Genomic DNA, 16,004 nt, shown 5'->3' with positions numbered 1-16,004 from the left:
ATCCTTTGTTATTCTAGTGACTCACAATAAAATGCTGCTAGAAAGAAAGCAAGTTCTTTTGCATAATCTCTGTAAAATATTACAGGTATCTTATCCGGTACAGATACCTTTCCACTGCTAAACAACTGTAGCTGGTCTTCTATGCCCTGCCACTTATCTCAATATCTGCCATTTTGGCACTCATGGGATGACTGAAAGGAGGGACTGTACTGTGATCTTTGGCAACGAAACAGTTTTGGAAGAACAAATACAGTATTTCAGCCATCTCTCTGTCATCCTTCATTTTAGTGGCAGCTTGGTCATTGAGTGACCAAATACAAAGAAAATTTCGATCCTCTTCCCAATTTTACATCTTCGTGTTATTAGTCAAATCATATGACAAAATTTTACTTTCAAAGCCATTTAACACTTCTGTCATTGTTCTCATTACGCTTATGTTTGATTTGTTCAGATTTTGTCAGTTACATTTTGGCTTCTCTTAAATCCGAGTTGAAAGCTCTATTGCTTATTTAGTAACTTTCTGAAACAGCTATTAAACTATGGTGGGTCTTTTCCAACCCTTAAGACTTTCCTCAGAACATATTTGCCTACAGCATACTGAACTGTGCTTTTGAGATTTACCCATTTGTGCTCCACATCTTCGTTCTCAGACCTGAATATCTGATGCTGACTATCCAGATTCTCTGCAGTCTATATCCCATCACTCTTGCTATGCGAAAATACACTGCCTGAGACAAGAAGTGAAGCACCCACAATGAGAGGAGGAAATAACATGACACTTCATGGGTAGAGGGGCTATGTGATGTCATTTCAGTGATCACAAAGTCGAGTTAATACCCCACTTATCAGTATATCTTTGCTCCCAATGTGGTCTGGATGCATGCACTGATTAAGTTGAGAAGGATTCTTAAAGCCGTTGTGTCCCCTCCTGAGGCAAGATGACCTAAAACTGCTGCAACTGGTCCTTGATATCCTGGATGCAGACACTGGGGAACAGTTAATGTCCAAGCTGGTCCCACACATTCTGTCAGTAATAGATCTGGGGATCTTGCTGGACACAAGAGTAGCTCAACATCACACAGACATACACGCCATTTGTGGGCGAACATTGTTTTGTTGAAAAAAGGCCCCACGATACTGTCGCACAAGACATAAATCACGAGGACACAGGATGCCATCAGAGTCACCTCAATAACAACCAGCCACAGCCTGAAGTCGTACCCAATGGTCCCATGACACCACAAGTAAAACAGCTGTGCCTCCCCAAAACAATGGAAAAAAGGGATCTTTACACCATACACATCAATGTTGGTTATCCGGGGTATCTTACAACTGCGATTCATCACTGAATACAGTATGATGCCATTAATCAGCAGTCCATGGTTACAGGTCATGGCACCACTCCAAATGCAGATGTTTGTGTTTTTGTGTTAATGGCAGCCTATACATGGGATAGTAATTTCCTCCTCCAGCTGCTGCTAATCTTTGGTCAATGGTGTGGGATAACAGAGAATGTTGGAGGAAGTCCATTAATTATTCTTGGATGGCAGGCAGAGATGTGAAGGGTTATGATGTGCTTGGGGCACAATACAGTTATTCTCTCTTGTGGTGGTCAGACATGGTCTACTGGAACCTTGACAATAAGTATGCCTGCCTTCACATTCCCACATACAGGGTGTATACGTGGACAAGGAAAAAAAATTCCAGGATTTTTCCCGGATTTCCCGGTTAAAAATACACTTTCTCCCGGGCGAAAATACACTTTTTCCGTGTTAAGTGACAGTATACTCCTACTCGGCACTGCAGAACTCATCAATCCTTTGAATAATTATGGTTTTATATACCAGAGTAGAATTTCCTGGCACTTTATAAAACGAAACTCAGGGGGGAAAACACGTTTTGAAAGACCTTTGATGTGCAGCAACATGTACACTGCATATTTCCGTATTACGAAGGTATAAATTCGAATTCCACCAAACACTGCATGTCACGTTCCGAAGCATTGAAATCGAGATTGCGATGTGCTTTTGTAAGCCAGTCATAGCTCATGTCACGTGATCTCCCCAGCTTATGACAGCATAGGACACGTGATGTAGTCTGCCAATTGGAAGATCACTCTTAAGTAGCGCGAACACACAAATAAGAGAAGTTAGTGGTTTAAATTAGTATACATAGCATTCACATATAATATTGGTCTCTAAGATTAATAAGCTGGAAGAGAAGCTAAGCTTCCGCATATAATGTTGTCCTTTTTTGCGCTTGTCACATGTTAAGATACATCACACAAATGCCAATAAAAACTTTAATAACGATGTTAATATCTGATTGTCTGGGTTCGAAATTGTTCTAAATGGTCGTCCTCAAAGAGTTGATTTTTAAATGAGAGTCAAACGCTTTGTGATTTAAGACATTCATCGTACATTCTCGCACATAGCTTATCTTACGTAAAAGGAAATCTGCTTTGAATGTAACGCTTTTCAAACCACCATTCGCAATATTTTCCCGCGACCTGTTAGAAATAGGTTCGTTTTAGCAGTTGCAAGAGAGCGCCAGATAACAAGCGTCACCACGCTTGCGCAGCTACGTTGACGCAGGAAGCCCATATGTTCGTACGTGTAAAACATTAAAAGATTTTACATTATGTCATAAAAGAAACAAGAGATCAGAGGATACTTCAAGAGCGTCAGAATTTCATGAACCATACTAAAATGCATTATTTGGCTTAAAATGCACATTCATATGTAAATTTTCTTGGAGTACCAGCACTGTATTATCTAACATTTGGTTCTTTATTATGGCATAATGCCATACGTGCACTTGAAATGCAGCGAACAGTTGAAACTAGCCAATAGTGTGAAATTAAACATTTCGTTTCAAATAAATTGACTGCCTCAACAGAAAAGATTAATAAAAGCCAAATCTCTTTTGCAAACCGGCAAAAATAACTTCATTGTTCTGTAAGGCGATTAATGTTTGACTGTAAGAAAGGTGGAAATAAAATCTAAAACTAATAACATATTTTAGCCTTCCGTAATTATGCGAACGTATTTTAATTCATTTGATAGCTCCCGGCCACAAAAATCCGTTTTGTTATCATTTAACGTGAGAGTAATAAACGAAGAGGAAACAACAAAATCACTGAACGTAAACACAGGTCACGTGGAGACGACCCACCTCCACACCACAACCCAGACTGCTCTGTGCATCAGCCCAAGATTTACTAATTTCCGAACCGGGGCAATATTAAGTAGTGGCGCTACACGACTCAACTGCGCATGCGCATGAGCCGCCCGCAACTGCTGAAACGAATCTAATTTGAACAGTTGTCACGCCACGCTCATCGGAGGCAATTTGTTGTTACAATACATTGCATAGTCTTCCTAAAGCCTTTGACACACTTTGCTGTTGGCAGACGCTTGTATGGGCATTGTTTTGTTGTATACGGTGGATTTCGTTTACAACTTAAGTTTTATTTTCGTTTTTTTTTTTCTCTCGTTTTTGTTTTATTGTTGTAGTATTATTCTGCAGTAGCGGGATACAGTAATATCCTTTGCTAGAGTATTGGTTCTTACCAGTCAAAATCACAAAAATTTAACTGAAAACTAAAACAATGAAAAATTCCCGGAATTCTAAACAATTCCCGGGTTTTTCCCGGATCTTCCAGTTGTCCCGGGTCGTATAGACCCTGCACATAGTTCAAAATTGGGCCACACCCAAAAGCCCCACAAATCTGGATACTGCATTAACCAATGAGTCAGCAAATGCCCCTTTCAGACTTTACCGGGTGATGCTAATGCTCTCACATGAGTAGACAGCTTTCCCGCGCTCTTCAAAGTGACTGCTTAACATCTGACGCTGTTGCTCCTTATATACCCTCCCACAACGTCTCGTAACAACATCAAACATGAACAACACTAATGCACTTTGGTGGCCACTCTACCACTTAGAGAAAATTGCAATTCTAATCATTTACATACCGGTAACAGTATGTGTATGTGACATCTCACCATGTCTGGGAAGGCAGCAACATTTACCTATCTTAACTAACCTACACCTCGGACTACACTTTATATCAGTCTCTCATCACAACCACTATTTCGGAAGGGAGGGTGGAGGGGACAATATCACAGTCTAGCCAAATGTTTATATACTGCATCTTCTTCCTGTTTTATAATCAACTATTTAATAAGATCAAAAGCTAACTGCAAGATAAAATCTATAGGTAGCTTATTTATCCCGCAACATCACATTTCCCGATAGTTTACCGCAACACTTTCTGGAGAGATCTTTAATGCGGGGTATGTTAGCTACATGCTTAATGTTTTTGGTATTTTCATTTCTAAAATTCAAATATTTAGTGATTCACACCCTCAAACCGCGGCATTTATGAGTTCACATGACAAAACAGTAATGTTTCCATGATGTCAAGAATTTTGTGCAGTGACTGGCAGATATGAGCAGGACAAACAACCGCCATGGTAATTTGCACACCATATTCATCGTGTTTAACTTGCATGTTACAAAAATATGCATTTTAAGTGATAAAGTACACACAACCAATCAGCTAGATTGCGTATCGCTTTGTTAAAATTGCGTGTGTACCCTTGCCTGGATTTATAGAGTTTTTGTTCTTAATTGATGTTTACATTCGGTCTGGCACACCAAGTTCCTTTACTTTCATCCTAACCACATTTTCCAAAATTTTACCTGATAAATTGCACATTGAACATATACCTTGAACTCGTGGTATGCTTCTGTTATTCACAAGAACATAAAACTCACTAAACCCATGCATAATACACACGCAAAAACAAAGTTGATAATAACACACATTACCTTCGGTCAGCAACCAAAGACTGAAGTAACAGGACATATTTTGCTCAAGGGACATATTTCGTGCCCTTTTTCCTCTAATCACTTGTGAAACTCTCACTAGGTGGTGATACTTATGTTACCGTGCTGTAGCGCACTATGGCGAGACATTTGCAAACTTACTCCAATGGCAGATAGAATAGGCAATGGCAGAAATAAAAAACACTGTCCAAAACAATACTAGTAAATATCTATTAATGTTGCAATTAAGAAGAACATAGATATACAGAGACAGGTATTCGATAATGAAATTTCAGCAACTCTGTTCATTCTCTTTTGATAAAAGGACTGGAACATGAAAACTGTGTGCAGGTTGGTAGGACACCCTCAGGCTGAAACGCCAGAGCTTTCAGGATGCCCATAAGAGCTGAACTCCAAGGCAGACATGCCCCCAAACCTCTGCTAGAAAGAGCTAAGCAGCATTTCAAGGAACAGCCTTCAGACCAGCTACTACCTGTTTAAAACAATTTGCTTGATATCACATATCAACAGCTCCAAAAATGTTGACTGCCATTAATTAAATTCATGTGGGAAATATGCAAAATGCATTCTGATAATTTAACTCCTATAATTCGTTAATGAGAAATTTTTTCAGTATATATTTTGGGGCGGCTCCACCTCAGAGCCTATAATTATGAGTCACGCCTGGTTTAGCACCTTCTATCTAGGCCAGGGCTTCACAACATACATGCTCGCGGAGCAAGCTGTGAGTAGAAAGGCGCGAGCACGGAACAGTGCGAGCACGCTACCCCCACTACCGGACCAGAGCGGAGAGTTGGGAGAGTCACGTGGGGCACACAAAAGCTGCCGCCAGTCAATGTAAATCCGTGGCCACCTGCAGGGATATCACTCACGAATTACTACTGCGACAAATGAAACAAATAAAGGAGAATGTACACGTGCCACATAATTTTATTAGCTTAGTGTATGCCTCTACATTTGTATTAATTTGTGAACTGTTACACAATAAAAGGTGTCACTGAAGTGTGGGACTCTCGGTTATCTTGTACTTTTTGCCCTTTACAATTGCGTCTATGTTCGGAGTAATTGTTCTTGTGCATTGTAGGCGCAGCGTGCAGTTTAAATTTCGATCAGACAATGCGTTTCTCAGGCGCGTATTGCTACATTTCATTGCAGAGAACAGTTGTTCATAAACATACGTGGAACCGAACATTGATATTATGTAGCCGCCAGTTTGTGCAAATGAGGAAATCTATCCTGAGGGAAGTGTCTGTAGAATCCAAAATGTTTTTCTTGTTCTGAAATTTGTCTCTGTATTCTCTGTCACACCGCAGGTCAATAATTTCTAGTTGCAGCTCAGGACGAATCTCTTCAATATTCGCTGAATATGGAGAGGAGAACAGATCAAAATCACTGTCAAGTGTTGTCAGATCTTGAAAGCGTTGATCAAATTCTTCCTTAAGGGCAACTAAACTATGTGAATAACGTTCACAATCTTTGTGAACATCATGATAGTTTAGGAAAATGAGCTAGATTTCCTGTATTCAGCTGACTCACCCAAAGTGTCAATTTCATTTTAAAAGCTCGTATTCGATCTATGAAATGAGTAGTTAGCAGATCATTAGCTTGTAGTGAAATGTTCAAAGCATTCAGATGGCTAGTTAAATCTGCTAAGAACGCGAGATCACATTTCCATGAAGGCTCTTTCAATTCAGGAACACACGTTATTTATTTCCATGAACATATTTATCTCATCTACTAGGCAAATCAGGTTTAGTTGCGCAGCCGGTGGTCTAGGATCGGTCAGAGAGTTAGCCGCCCTCTGTGATAAAAAAAAACCGAGTTCATAGATCAACAACGAACTTAAAACGGTGTCTTACGACGTCCGCCCCGATCAGATGCAACGAATGAAAAAAAAAAAGGGTGGTAGCGTGTTTGATTCATAATCAAAACGTCTTCGGTCCCGGGTTCGATCCCCGCCACTGCCTAAATTTTCATAAATAATCAGCATTGGCGGCCGAAGACTTCCGGCATAAGAAGTCAGCCTCATTCTGCCAACGGCCTTCTCAAAGAGGGCGGAGGAGCGGATAGAAGTTCAGGGCACTCTCTTGTCCTAGGGGTGGGAAATTGCCCCTAAAGGCGGAAGAATCAGCAATGATCAACGACATGAGGATGCAGAAGGCAATGGAAACCACTGCATTAAAGACACGTAACGTGTATCCACAGGACATGTGGCCTGTAACTGAAGAAGTGTCATGATGATCTCTCCATTGGCAAAAGATTCCGGAATAGTCCCCCATTCGGATCCCCGGGAGGCGACTGCCAAGGGGGAGGTTACCATGAGAAAAAGATTGAATAATCTACGAAAGGATAACGTTTTACGAGTCGGGGCGTGGAATGTCAGAAGCTTGAACGTGGTAGGGAAACTAGAAAATCTGAAAAGGGAAATGCAAAGGCTCAATGTAGATATAGTAGGGGTCAGTGAAGTGAAGTGAAGTGGAAGGAAGACAAGGATTTCTGGTCAGATGAGTATCGGGTAATATCAACAGCAGCAGAAAATGGTTTAACAGGTGTAGGATTCGTTATGAATAGGAAGGTAGGGCAGAGGGTGTGTTACTGTGAACAGTTCAGTGACCGGGTTGTTCTAATCAGAATCGACAGCAGACCAACACCGACAACGATAGTTCAGGTATACATGCCGACTTCGCAAGCTGAAGATGAACAGATAGAGAAAGTGTATGAGGATACTGAAAGGGTAATGCAGTATGTAAAGGGGGACGAAAATCTAATAGTCATGGGCGACTGGAATGCAGTTGTAGGGGAAGGAGTAGAAGAAAAGGTTACAGGAGAATACGGGCTTGCGACAAGGAATGAAAGAGGAGAAAGACTAATTGAGTTCTGTAACAAGTTTCAGCTAGTAATAGCAAATACCCTGTTCAAGAATCACAAGAGGAGGAGGTATACTTGGAAAAGGCCGGGAGATACGGGAAGATTTCAATTAGATTACATCATGGTCAGACACAGATTCCGAAATCAGATACTGGATTGTAAGGCGTACCCAGGAGTAGATATAGACTCAGATCACAATATAGTAGTGATGAAGAGTAGGCTGAAGTTCAAGGCATTAGTCAGGAAGAATCAATACGCAAAGAAGTGGGATACGGAAGTACTAAGGAATGACGAGATACGTTTGAAGTTCTCTTACGCTACAGATACAGCAATAAGGAATAGCGCAGTAGGCAGTACGGTTGTAGAGGAATGCACATCTCTAAAAAGGGCCATCACAGAAGTTGGGAAGGAAAACACAGGTACAAAGAAGGTAGCTGCGAAGAAACCATGGGTAACAGAAGAAATACTTCAGTTGATTGATGAAAGGAGGAAGTACAAACATGTTCCGGGAAAATCAGGAATACAGAAATACAAGTCGCTGAGGAATGAAATAAATAGGAAGTGCAGGGAAGCTAAGACGAAATGGCTGCAGGAAAAATGTGAAGACATCGAAAAAGATATGATTGTCGGAAGGACAGATTCAGCATACAGGAAAGTCAAAACAACCTTTGGTGACATTAAAAGCAACGGTGGTAACATTAAGAGTGCAACGGGAATTCCACTGTTAAATGCAGAGGAGAGAGCAGATAGGTGGAAAGAATACACTGAAAGCCTCTATGAGGGTGAAGATTTGTCTGATGTGATAGAAGAAGAAACAGGAGTCGATTTAGAAGAGATAGGGGATCCAGTATTAGAATCGGAATTTAAAAGAGCTTTGGAGGACTTACGGTCAAATAAGGCAGAAGGGATAGATAACATTCCATCAGAATTCCTAAAATCATTGGGGGAAGTGGCAACAATACGACTATTCACGTTGGTGTGCAGAACATATGAGTCTGGCGATATACCATCTGACTTTCGGAAAAGTATCATCCACACAATTCCGAAGACGGCAAGAGCTGACAAGTGCGAGAATTATCGCACAATCAGCTTAACAGCTCATGCATCGAAGCTGCTTACAAGAATAATAATATACAGAAGAATGGAAAAGAAAATTGAGAATGCGCTAGGTGACGATCAGTTTGGCTTTAGGAAAAGTAAAGGGACGAGAGAGGCAATTCTGACGTTACGGCTAATAATGGAGGCAAGGCTAAAGAAAAATCAGGACACTTTCATAGGATTTGTCGACCTGGAAAAAGCGTTAGACAATATAAAATGGTGCAAGCTGTTCGAGATTCTGAAAAAAGTAGGGGTAAGCTATAGGGAGAGACGGGTCATATAAAATATGTACAACAACCAAGAGGGAATAATAAGAGCGGACGATCAAGAACGAAGTGCTTGTATTAAGAAGGGTGTAAGACAAGGCTGTAGCCTTTCGCCCCTACTCCTCAATCTGTACATCGAGGAAGCAATGATGGAAATAAAAGAAAGGTTCAGGAGTGGAATTAAAATACAAGGTGAAAGGTTATCAATGATACGATTCGCTGATGACATTGGTATCCTGAGTGAAAGTGAAGAAGAATTAAATGATCTGCTGAACGGAATGAACAGTCTAATGAGTACACAGTATGGTTTGAGAGTAAATCGGAGAAAGACGAAGGTAATGAGAAGTAGTAGAAATGAGAACAGCGAGAAACTTAACATCAGGATTGATGGTCACGAAGTCAATGAAGTTAAGGAATTCTGCTACCTAGGCAGTAAAATAACCAATGACGGATGGAGCAAGGACGACATCAAAAGCAGACTCGCTATGGCAAAAAAGGCATTTCTGGCCAAGAGAAGTCTACTAATATCAAATACCGGCCTTAATCTGAGGAAGAAATTTCTGAGGATGTACGTCTGGAGTACAGCATTGTATGGTAGTGAAACATGGACTGTGGGAAAACCGGAACAGAAGAGAATCGAAGCATTTGAGATGTGGTGCTATAGACGAATGTTGAAAATTAGGTGGACTGATAAGGTAAGGAATGAGGAGGTTCTACGCAGAATCGGAGAGGGAAGGAATATGTGGAAAACACTGATAAGGAGAAGGGACAGGATGATAGGACATCTGCTAAGACATGAGGGAATGACTTCCATGGTACTAGAGGGAGCTGTAGAGGGCAAAAACTGTAGAGGAAGACAGAGATTGGAATACGTCAAGCAAATAATTGAGGACGTAGGTTGCAAGTGCTACTCTGAGATGAAGAGGTTAGCACAGGAAAGGAATTCGTGGTGGGCCGCATCAAACCAGTCAGTAGGGAGGGGGGGGGGGGGGGGGGGGACCAGCGGACCTCGCTGTAATAAGGCAGGCTACCATACTGGCTTTCTACATCCTCAAGAAAGCTTTTAAATTGACTGTGTTGTAGCCCATGTTTTCTTATATAATTGGTTGTACAAACAACAACAATCATCACATTTTTTAGAGTGATACTCTTTGCCCATAAGTTTTCCTGGGGGTTCACACAGTGAAAGCCCCCCTTATTTCATTCGGCAAGGTCAGTTTTTGCATTTTCTCCTTCAGCAGCGCAACTAAACCTGATTTTTTCCCTGTCATCGCTGGTGCATCGTCTGTAGACACTGAAACTAAAGAATTCCACGACAATCCTATATTTTCAACACTACATAAAATATCACCTCCGGTTGTAGTGTTCTTCATGGCTACTACATCGAGGAGCTGCTGCCTCACCTGAAGATCTCTATTAACACCTCTAATAAATATGGCAAGCTGCGCTGTTCCAGTGATATCAACACTTTCGTCCAGAGCTAGAGAATACGTCATAAAATCTTTACAAATATTTGCAAGCTGGCTCTGGAAGTCGTCTGCCATGTCCTGTATGCGACGCATAATGGTCATGTTAGATAATGGCACAATCCGAAACTGTTCAACTTGGGATGGACACAAATGTTCCGCTGCAACTACCAAACATTCTTTTATTAAATCGCCATCAGTGAAGGGCCGCAGGGATTTTGCTAAAAGGAAAGCAATTTTGTAACTCACTCTGAGAGCTGCCTCAGTTGATTTTTCTTCGTCGTCCAGATCTTCTTCGAATAGCTTCCTTTTAAGTTTCATAACTTCCTGTGCACGATCTGGTCCATCACATTTTCCATTTCCGTAGTCTTTCGCGTGGTACGACATATAATGTCGCTGCAAATTAAATTTCCTAAAAGAATTCAGCGTTTAGTGACATACTAAACATTTTGCAACACCAACTTTTTCTGTAAACAGATACAATTCCTCCCAATGGGGGTTGAACTGCGAAAGCATGGTTGGGGTTACACAACGGCGACTTGACACGATTCTTAACCAGCGAAGTGACTGTTAGAGCTGATCGTAGTACTTTTAACGTTACACAGTCGGCGCGAATTCAATAGGCACGTTGTGGCCCTATTCAAACGTGCGCATGCATTTCCCTTCCCACTCCGGGACCTTGCACCTGCTCGCGAGCACGTGCCTGAGCAGATGCGAGTACTCCCGCTCAAAACCGGCTAGTTGTTACGCACTGATCTAGGCCCTCAGTGTTCAGTCTTGTGTCAAACCAGTAAGCCAAGTATTACTCCTTTGGTGGGCACATTTTTTATAGTGACTCAGCAAAGTTAATTTTTAGAAAATTAGAATTTTGATCAGCTGACTATATTTATTTTTTGATAATTTTATTTTTGTGATTTAGGAACAAACACTACAAGGGTGCGTATGTTTCCCATGGCCTTTTTTGTTCTGTTAAAGTATGGTGGTTAAGTGGGTTCCCATTTTTCTCTTGTTTGCTATCACACATGATTTAAAAAAAAAATTATGTATTATTTTACTTACCATAATGCCAAAACAAGCTTGGAAACTTTGTTTACCACACTGTAAAAATGAAGTGCTGTGTTCCAACGCCATATATAACAATAGTAGCAATCTCACGACAAACAGAAACAGATTTTTGTAGCAGTTTTCATACATCTGGTACAACATTATACACATCTAGAGATGGTAAGACATATTCCATAAATGAAATGATAATTAAATAGACACCCTAGCCGCAAGCAGGCGTTGATACACTTCATTGGGGACATGTTGAAAATGTGTGCCCCGACCGGGACTCGAACCCGGGATCTCCTGCTTACATGGCAGACGCTCTATCCATCTGAGCCACCGCAGGCGCAGAGGATAGTGCGTCTGCAGGGACTTATCCCTTGCACGCTCCCCGTGAGAACCACATTCCCAACATGTCCACAACACTACATTTGTAGTGCGCCTAATAGATGTTTGCCCATCATACACATTACTCGTGGCAGATTAATCTACCAAGTCCCGTACGAGTTCGGGCATAGCGTGTGCGTTCGCACAAGAAGGTCAAAGGCCGGGAACCCATATTTTTAACTATATATATGACGGTAGTATCTGTTCCCGAAAGAACAGTTACCGTGGATGACCATGCAGCTTTGCTAGAGAATGATGGGCAAACATCTATTAGGCACACTACAAATGTAGTGTTGTGGACATGTTGGGAATGTGGGTCTCACGGGGAGCGTGCAAGGGATAAGTCCCTGCAGACGCACTATCCTCTGTGCCCGCGGTGGCTCAGATGGATAGACCGTCTACCATGTAAGCAGGAGATCCCGGGTTCGAGTCCCAGTCGGGGCACACATTTTCAACATGTCCCCAATGAAGTGTATCAACGCCTGCTTGCAGCTAGGGTGTCTATTTAATTATCATTTCATTTCTAGCAAAGCTGCATGGTCATCCACGGTAACTGTTCTTTCGGGAACAGATACTACCGTCATATATATATTCCATAAACGTTTGTACAACCATTAACTTGGTGGTTAGTATCCTTCTCAAAGCCCACAAAAATAATATTTATTTTGGGGTAAGTATAGTTTCCCTGCCTCTTAGACTGTGGTGGTAAAGCAAACTTCCCAGGGTGTTTCTACAGCATTATTTGGTGGGATGTATACTTTCCATGGACCTAAAAGCTACATGTTTCATGACAAACAGAAAATACAGCTGGTTCATCAGACTACCACAAGATGCCAGTCGTGTACAGATGTGGTACGATATATTCCCATAAATGCGGTAGAGAAATACAGTTACTGTCTGCTATATCTTCCAAAGCCCATGAAAAGGTAAAATTCTGCTTTTAAAATTACATCTTACATGGGGACAACCACAGTAGAGTGGCTTGCATGCCTTACAGTAGGTGCAACCATACAGGAAAGGTATCTGTGGGGACACCAGACAGTTCCTGAAGAGGAACAGCAGCCTTCCCACGAGCTGCAGACCCAACAGTCTGGATGTTTGGCTGAGCTCATCTGACATCATAACATCTACATCTACATCCATACTCCATAAGCCACCTGACGGTGTGTGGCGGAGCATACCTTGAGTACCTCTATCGGTTCTCCCTTCTATTCCAGTCTCGTATTGTTCGCGGAAAGAAGGATTGTTGGTATGCCTCTGTGTGGGCTCTAATCTCTCTGATTTTATCCTCATGGTCTCTTCGCGAGATATACGTAGGAGGGAACAATATACTGCTTGACTCCTCGGTGAAAGTATGTTCTCGAAACTTCAACAAAAGCCTGTACCGAGCTACTGAGCGTCTCTCCTGCAGAGTCATCCACTGGAGTTTATCTATCATCTCCGTAACACTTTCGCGGTTACTAAATGATCCTGTAACGAAGCGTACTGCTCTCCGTTGGATCTTCTCTATCTCTTCTATCAACCCTATCTGGTACGTATCCCACACTGCTGAGCAGTATTCAAGCAGTGGGCGAACAAGCGTACTGTAACCTACTTCCTTTGTTTTCAGATTGCATTTCCTTAGGATTCTTCCAATGAATCTCAGTCTGGCATATGCTTTACCGACGATCAATTTTATATGATCATTCCATTTTAAATCACTCCTAATGCGTACTCCCAGATAATTTATGGAATTAACTGCTTCCAGTTGCTGACCTGCTATATTGTAGCTAAATGATAAGGGATCTTTCTTTCTATGTATTCGCAGCACATTACACATGTCTACATTGAGATTCAATTGCCATTCCCTGCACCATGCGTCAATTCGCTGCAGATCCTCCTGCATTTCAGTACAATTTTCCGTTGTTACAACCTCTCGACATACCACAGCATCATCCGCAAAAAGCCTCAGTGAACTTCCGATGTTATCCACAAGCTCATTTATATATATTGCGAATAGCAACGGTCCTACGACACTCCCCTGCAGCACACCTGAAATCACTCTTACATCAGAAAACTTCTCTCCATTGAGCATGACATGCTGCATTCTGTTATCTAGGAACTCTTCAATCCAACCACACAATTGGTCTGATAGTCCATATGCTCTTGCTTTGCTCCTTAAAAGACTGTGGGAACTGTATCTAACGCCTTGCGGAAGTCGAGAAACACGGCATCTACCTGGGAGCCCGTGTCTATGGCCCTCCGAGTCTCGTGGACAAATAGCGCGAGCTGGGTTTCACACGATCGTCTTTTTCGAAACCCATGCAGATTCCTACAGGGTAGATTTCTAGTCTCCAGAAAAGTCATTATACTCTAACATAATACATTAACCAATGTGGTCTTGCAGTGTTCATACTGTGAATGGCTGAAAACGAGGGCAATCCACAGTGGTTATTTTTTCCAAGAATATTCAGCTATACTGTATGGTTTCATGACAGCATCCCTTTGGGTAAGATAGTCTGCATCTCTGGTTGGGGTCTGCTCAGGATGATGCCGTAATCAGAAAATAGCTAATCTGGCATTCTATGGAGTGAAGCACGAGATGTTAGATTCCTTAATCGGGTAGGAAGGTTAGAGAATTTGTAACAAGGAATGGATAGGGTGGACTTAGATATGGTAGCAAGTGTAGAAGAGCCACAGAAAGAAAGACTAAGCCTTCTGGTCAGGTGAATACTGTTATAAATGCTAAGTCAAATAGGAGTAGATCTAATAATGAATAAGAGAATAGGAATGTGGGTGAATGATTATAAACAACATGCTAAATGTGTTATCGTAGCCAAGGCAGACATAAATACAATACTACAAATTTACAGGGTTACAATTACTGAATTATATGAAAAAATTTAAAAAATGCTAATTAGTTACAAACTACGGCGTGCACACACTTTATTCAACACATAAACATCACTACAAATATTCAGATTTAGGTTATAACATGTTCAATATGCCTGCCATCATTGGCAATGATATGACACAGACGAATAGGGAAATTCTGCAAGACCTGCTGAAGTGTCTGAACATCAATGCTGTCAATGACGTCCTGAATGGCTGTTTTCAGCTCAGCAATGATTTTGAGGTTATTGTTGTACACCTTGTCTTTAATATAGTCCAACAAAAAGGAGTCATGTGTGTTCAGATCTGGAGAATATGGCGACCAATCAAGGCTCATGCCAGTGGACTCTGGGTACCCCGGAGCCGGAATGCAGTCCCCAAAGTGGTCCTGCACGACATCAAACACTGTCCTGCTTCAATGGAGTCGAGTTCCACCTTGCGTGAACCACATCCTGCTGAAATCAAGGTCACATTGGATAATAGCAATGAAATCACCTTCCAGGGTGTATACGCGGACACGAATAAAAAAAATTCCCGGATCTCCCAGTTAAAAACACATTTTCTCCCGGATGAAAATGTGCTTTTTCTGTGTTAAGTGACAGTATACTTTCCGTCGGAACTGAAAACTTATCAATGCTTTGAATGGAATTGGTTTTATAAAGCAGCGTAGAATTTCTCGGCACTTAAGAAAACGAAACTTATTGGGGAAAAACATGTTTTGGAAAGATCTTTCATGTGCAGCAACATGTACACTGCATATTTTCGTATTACGAAAGTATAAATTCGAATTCCACCAACAGGAAAAGTTAATGGTTTAAGTTAATATACATAGTGTTGCTACAAGATAAGCAAAGCTTTTGCATATAATATTTGTCTCGAAGATTAATAAGCTACAAGAGAAGCAAAACTTTCACAGATCAACAGATCTGTTTATCACATGTTACACCTTACGATACTTCACACAAATATGCCTTAAAATTTTTAATATCGACATAAATCTCTGATCTTCTGGGCTCGAAATTATTCTAAATGGCTCATCACCGAAGAGTTGATTTTTAAATGAGAGCAAACGCTCTGTGATTTAAGATATTCATCGTACATTCTCACACATATTTCATGTTGCGTAAAAGGAAATTTACTTTGTAAA

General features: G+C 41.3%; 1 protein-coding gene and 1 non-coding gene across 2 annotated transcripts in view; both read right to left on the bottom strand.

Annotated features, from left to right (window-relative positions):
* LOC124554920 (tyrosine-protein phosphatase 69D) overlaps positions 1-16,004 on the bottom strand; it is a 407,323-nt gene that overhangs the window by 310,417 nt on the left and 80,902 nt on the right. The gene's annotated exons all lie outside the window — the stretch shown is intronic.
* On the bottom strand, positions 11,872-11,946 carry Trnat-ugu. Its single transcript has one exon. It is a non-coding gene; the product is annotated as a tRNA-Thr (tRNA).

The sequence above is a fragment of the Schistocerca americana genome, chromosome X (genome assembly GCF_021461395.2).
Source record: "Schistocerca americana isolate TAMUIC-IGC-003095 chromosome X, iqSchAmer2.1, whole genome shotgun sequence".
Classification (NCBI taxonomy): Eukaryota; Metazoa; Arthropoda; class Insecta; order Orthoptera; family Acrididae; genus Schistocerca; species Schistocerca americana.
The sequence above is the reverse complement of the archived record's forward strand: the minus strand, read 5'-3'. Positions and strand labels throughout refer to the sequence as shown.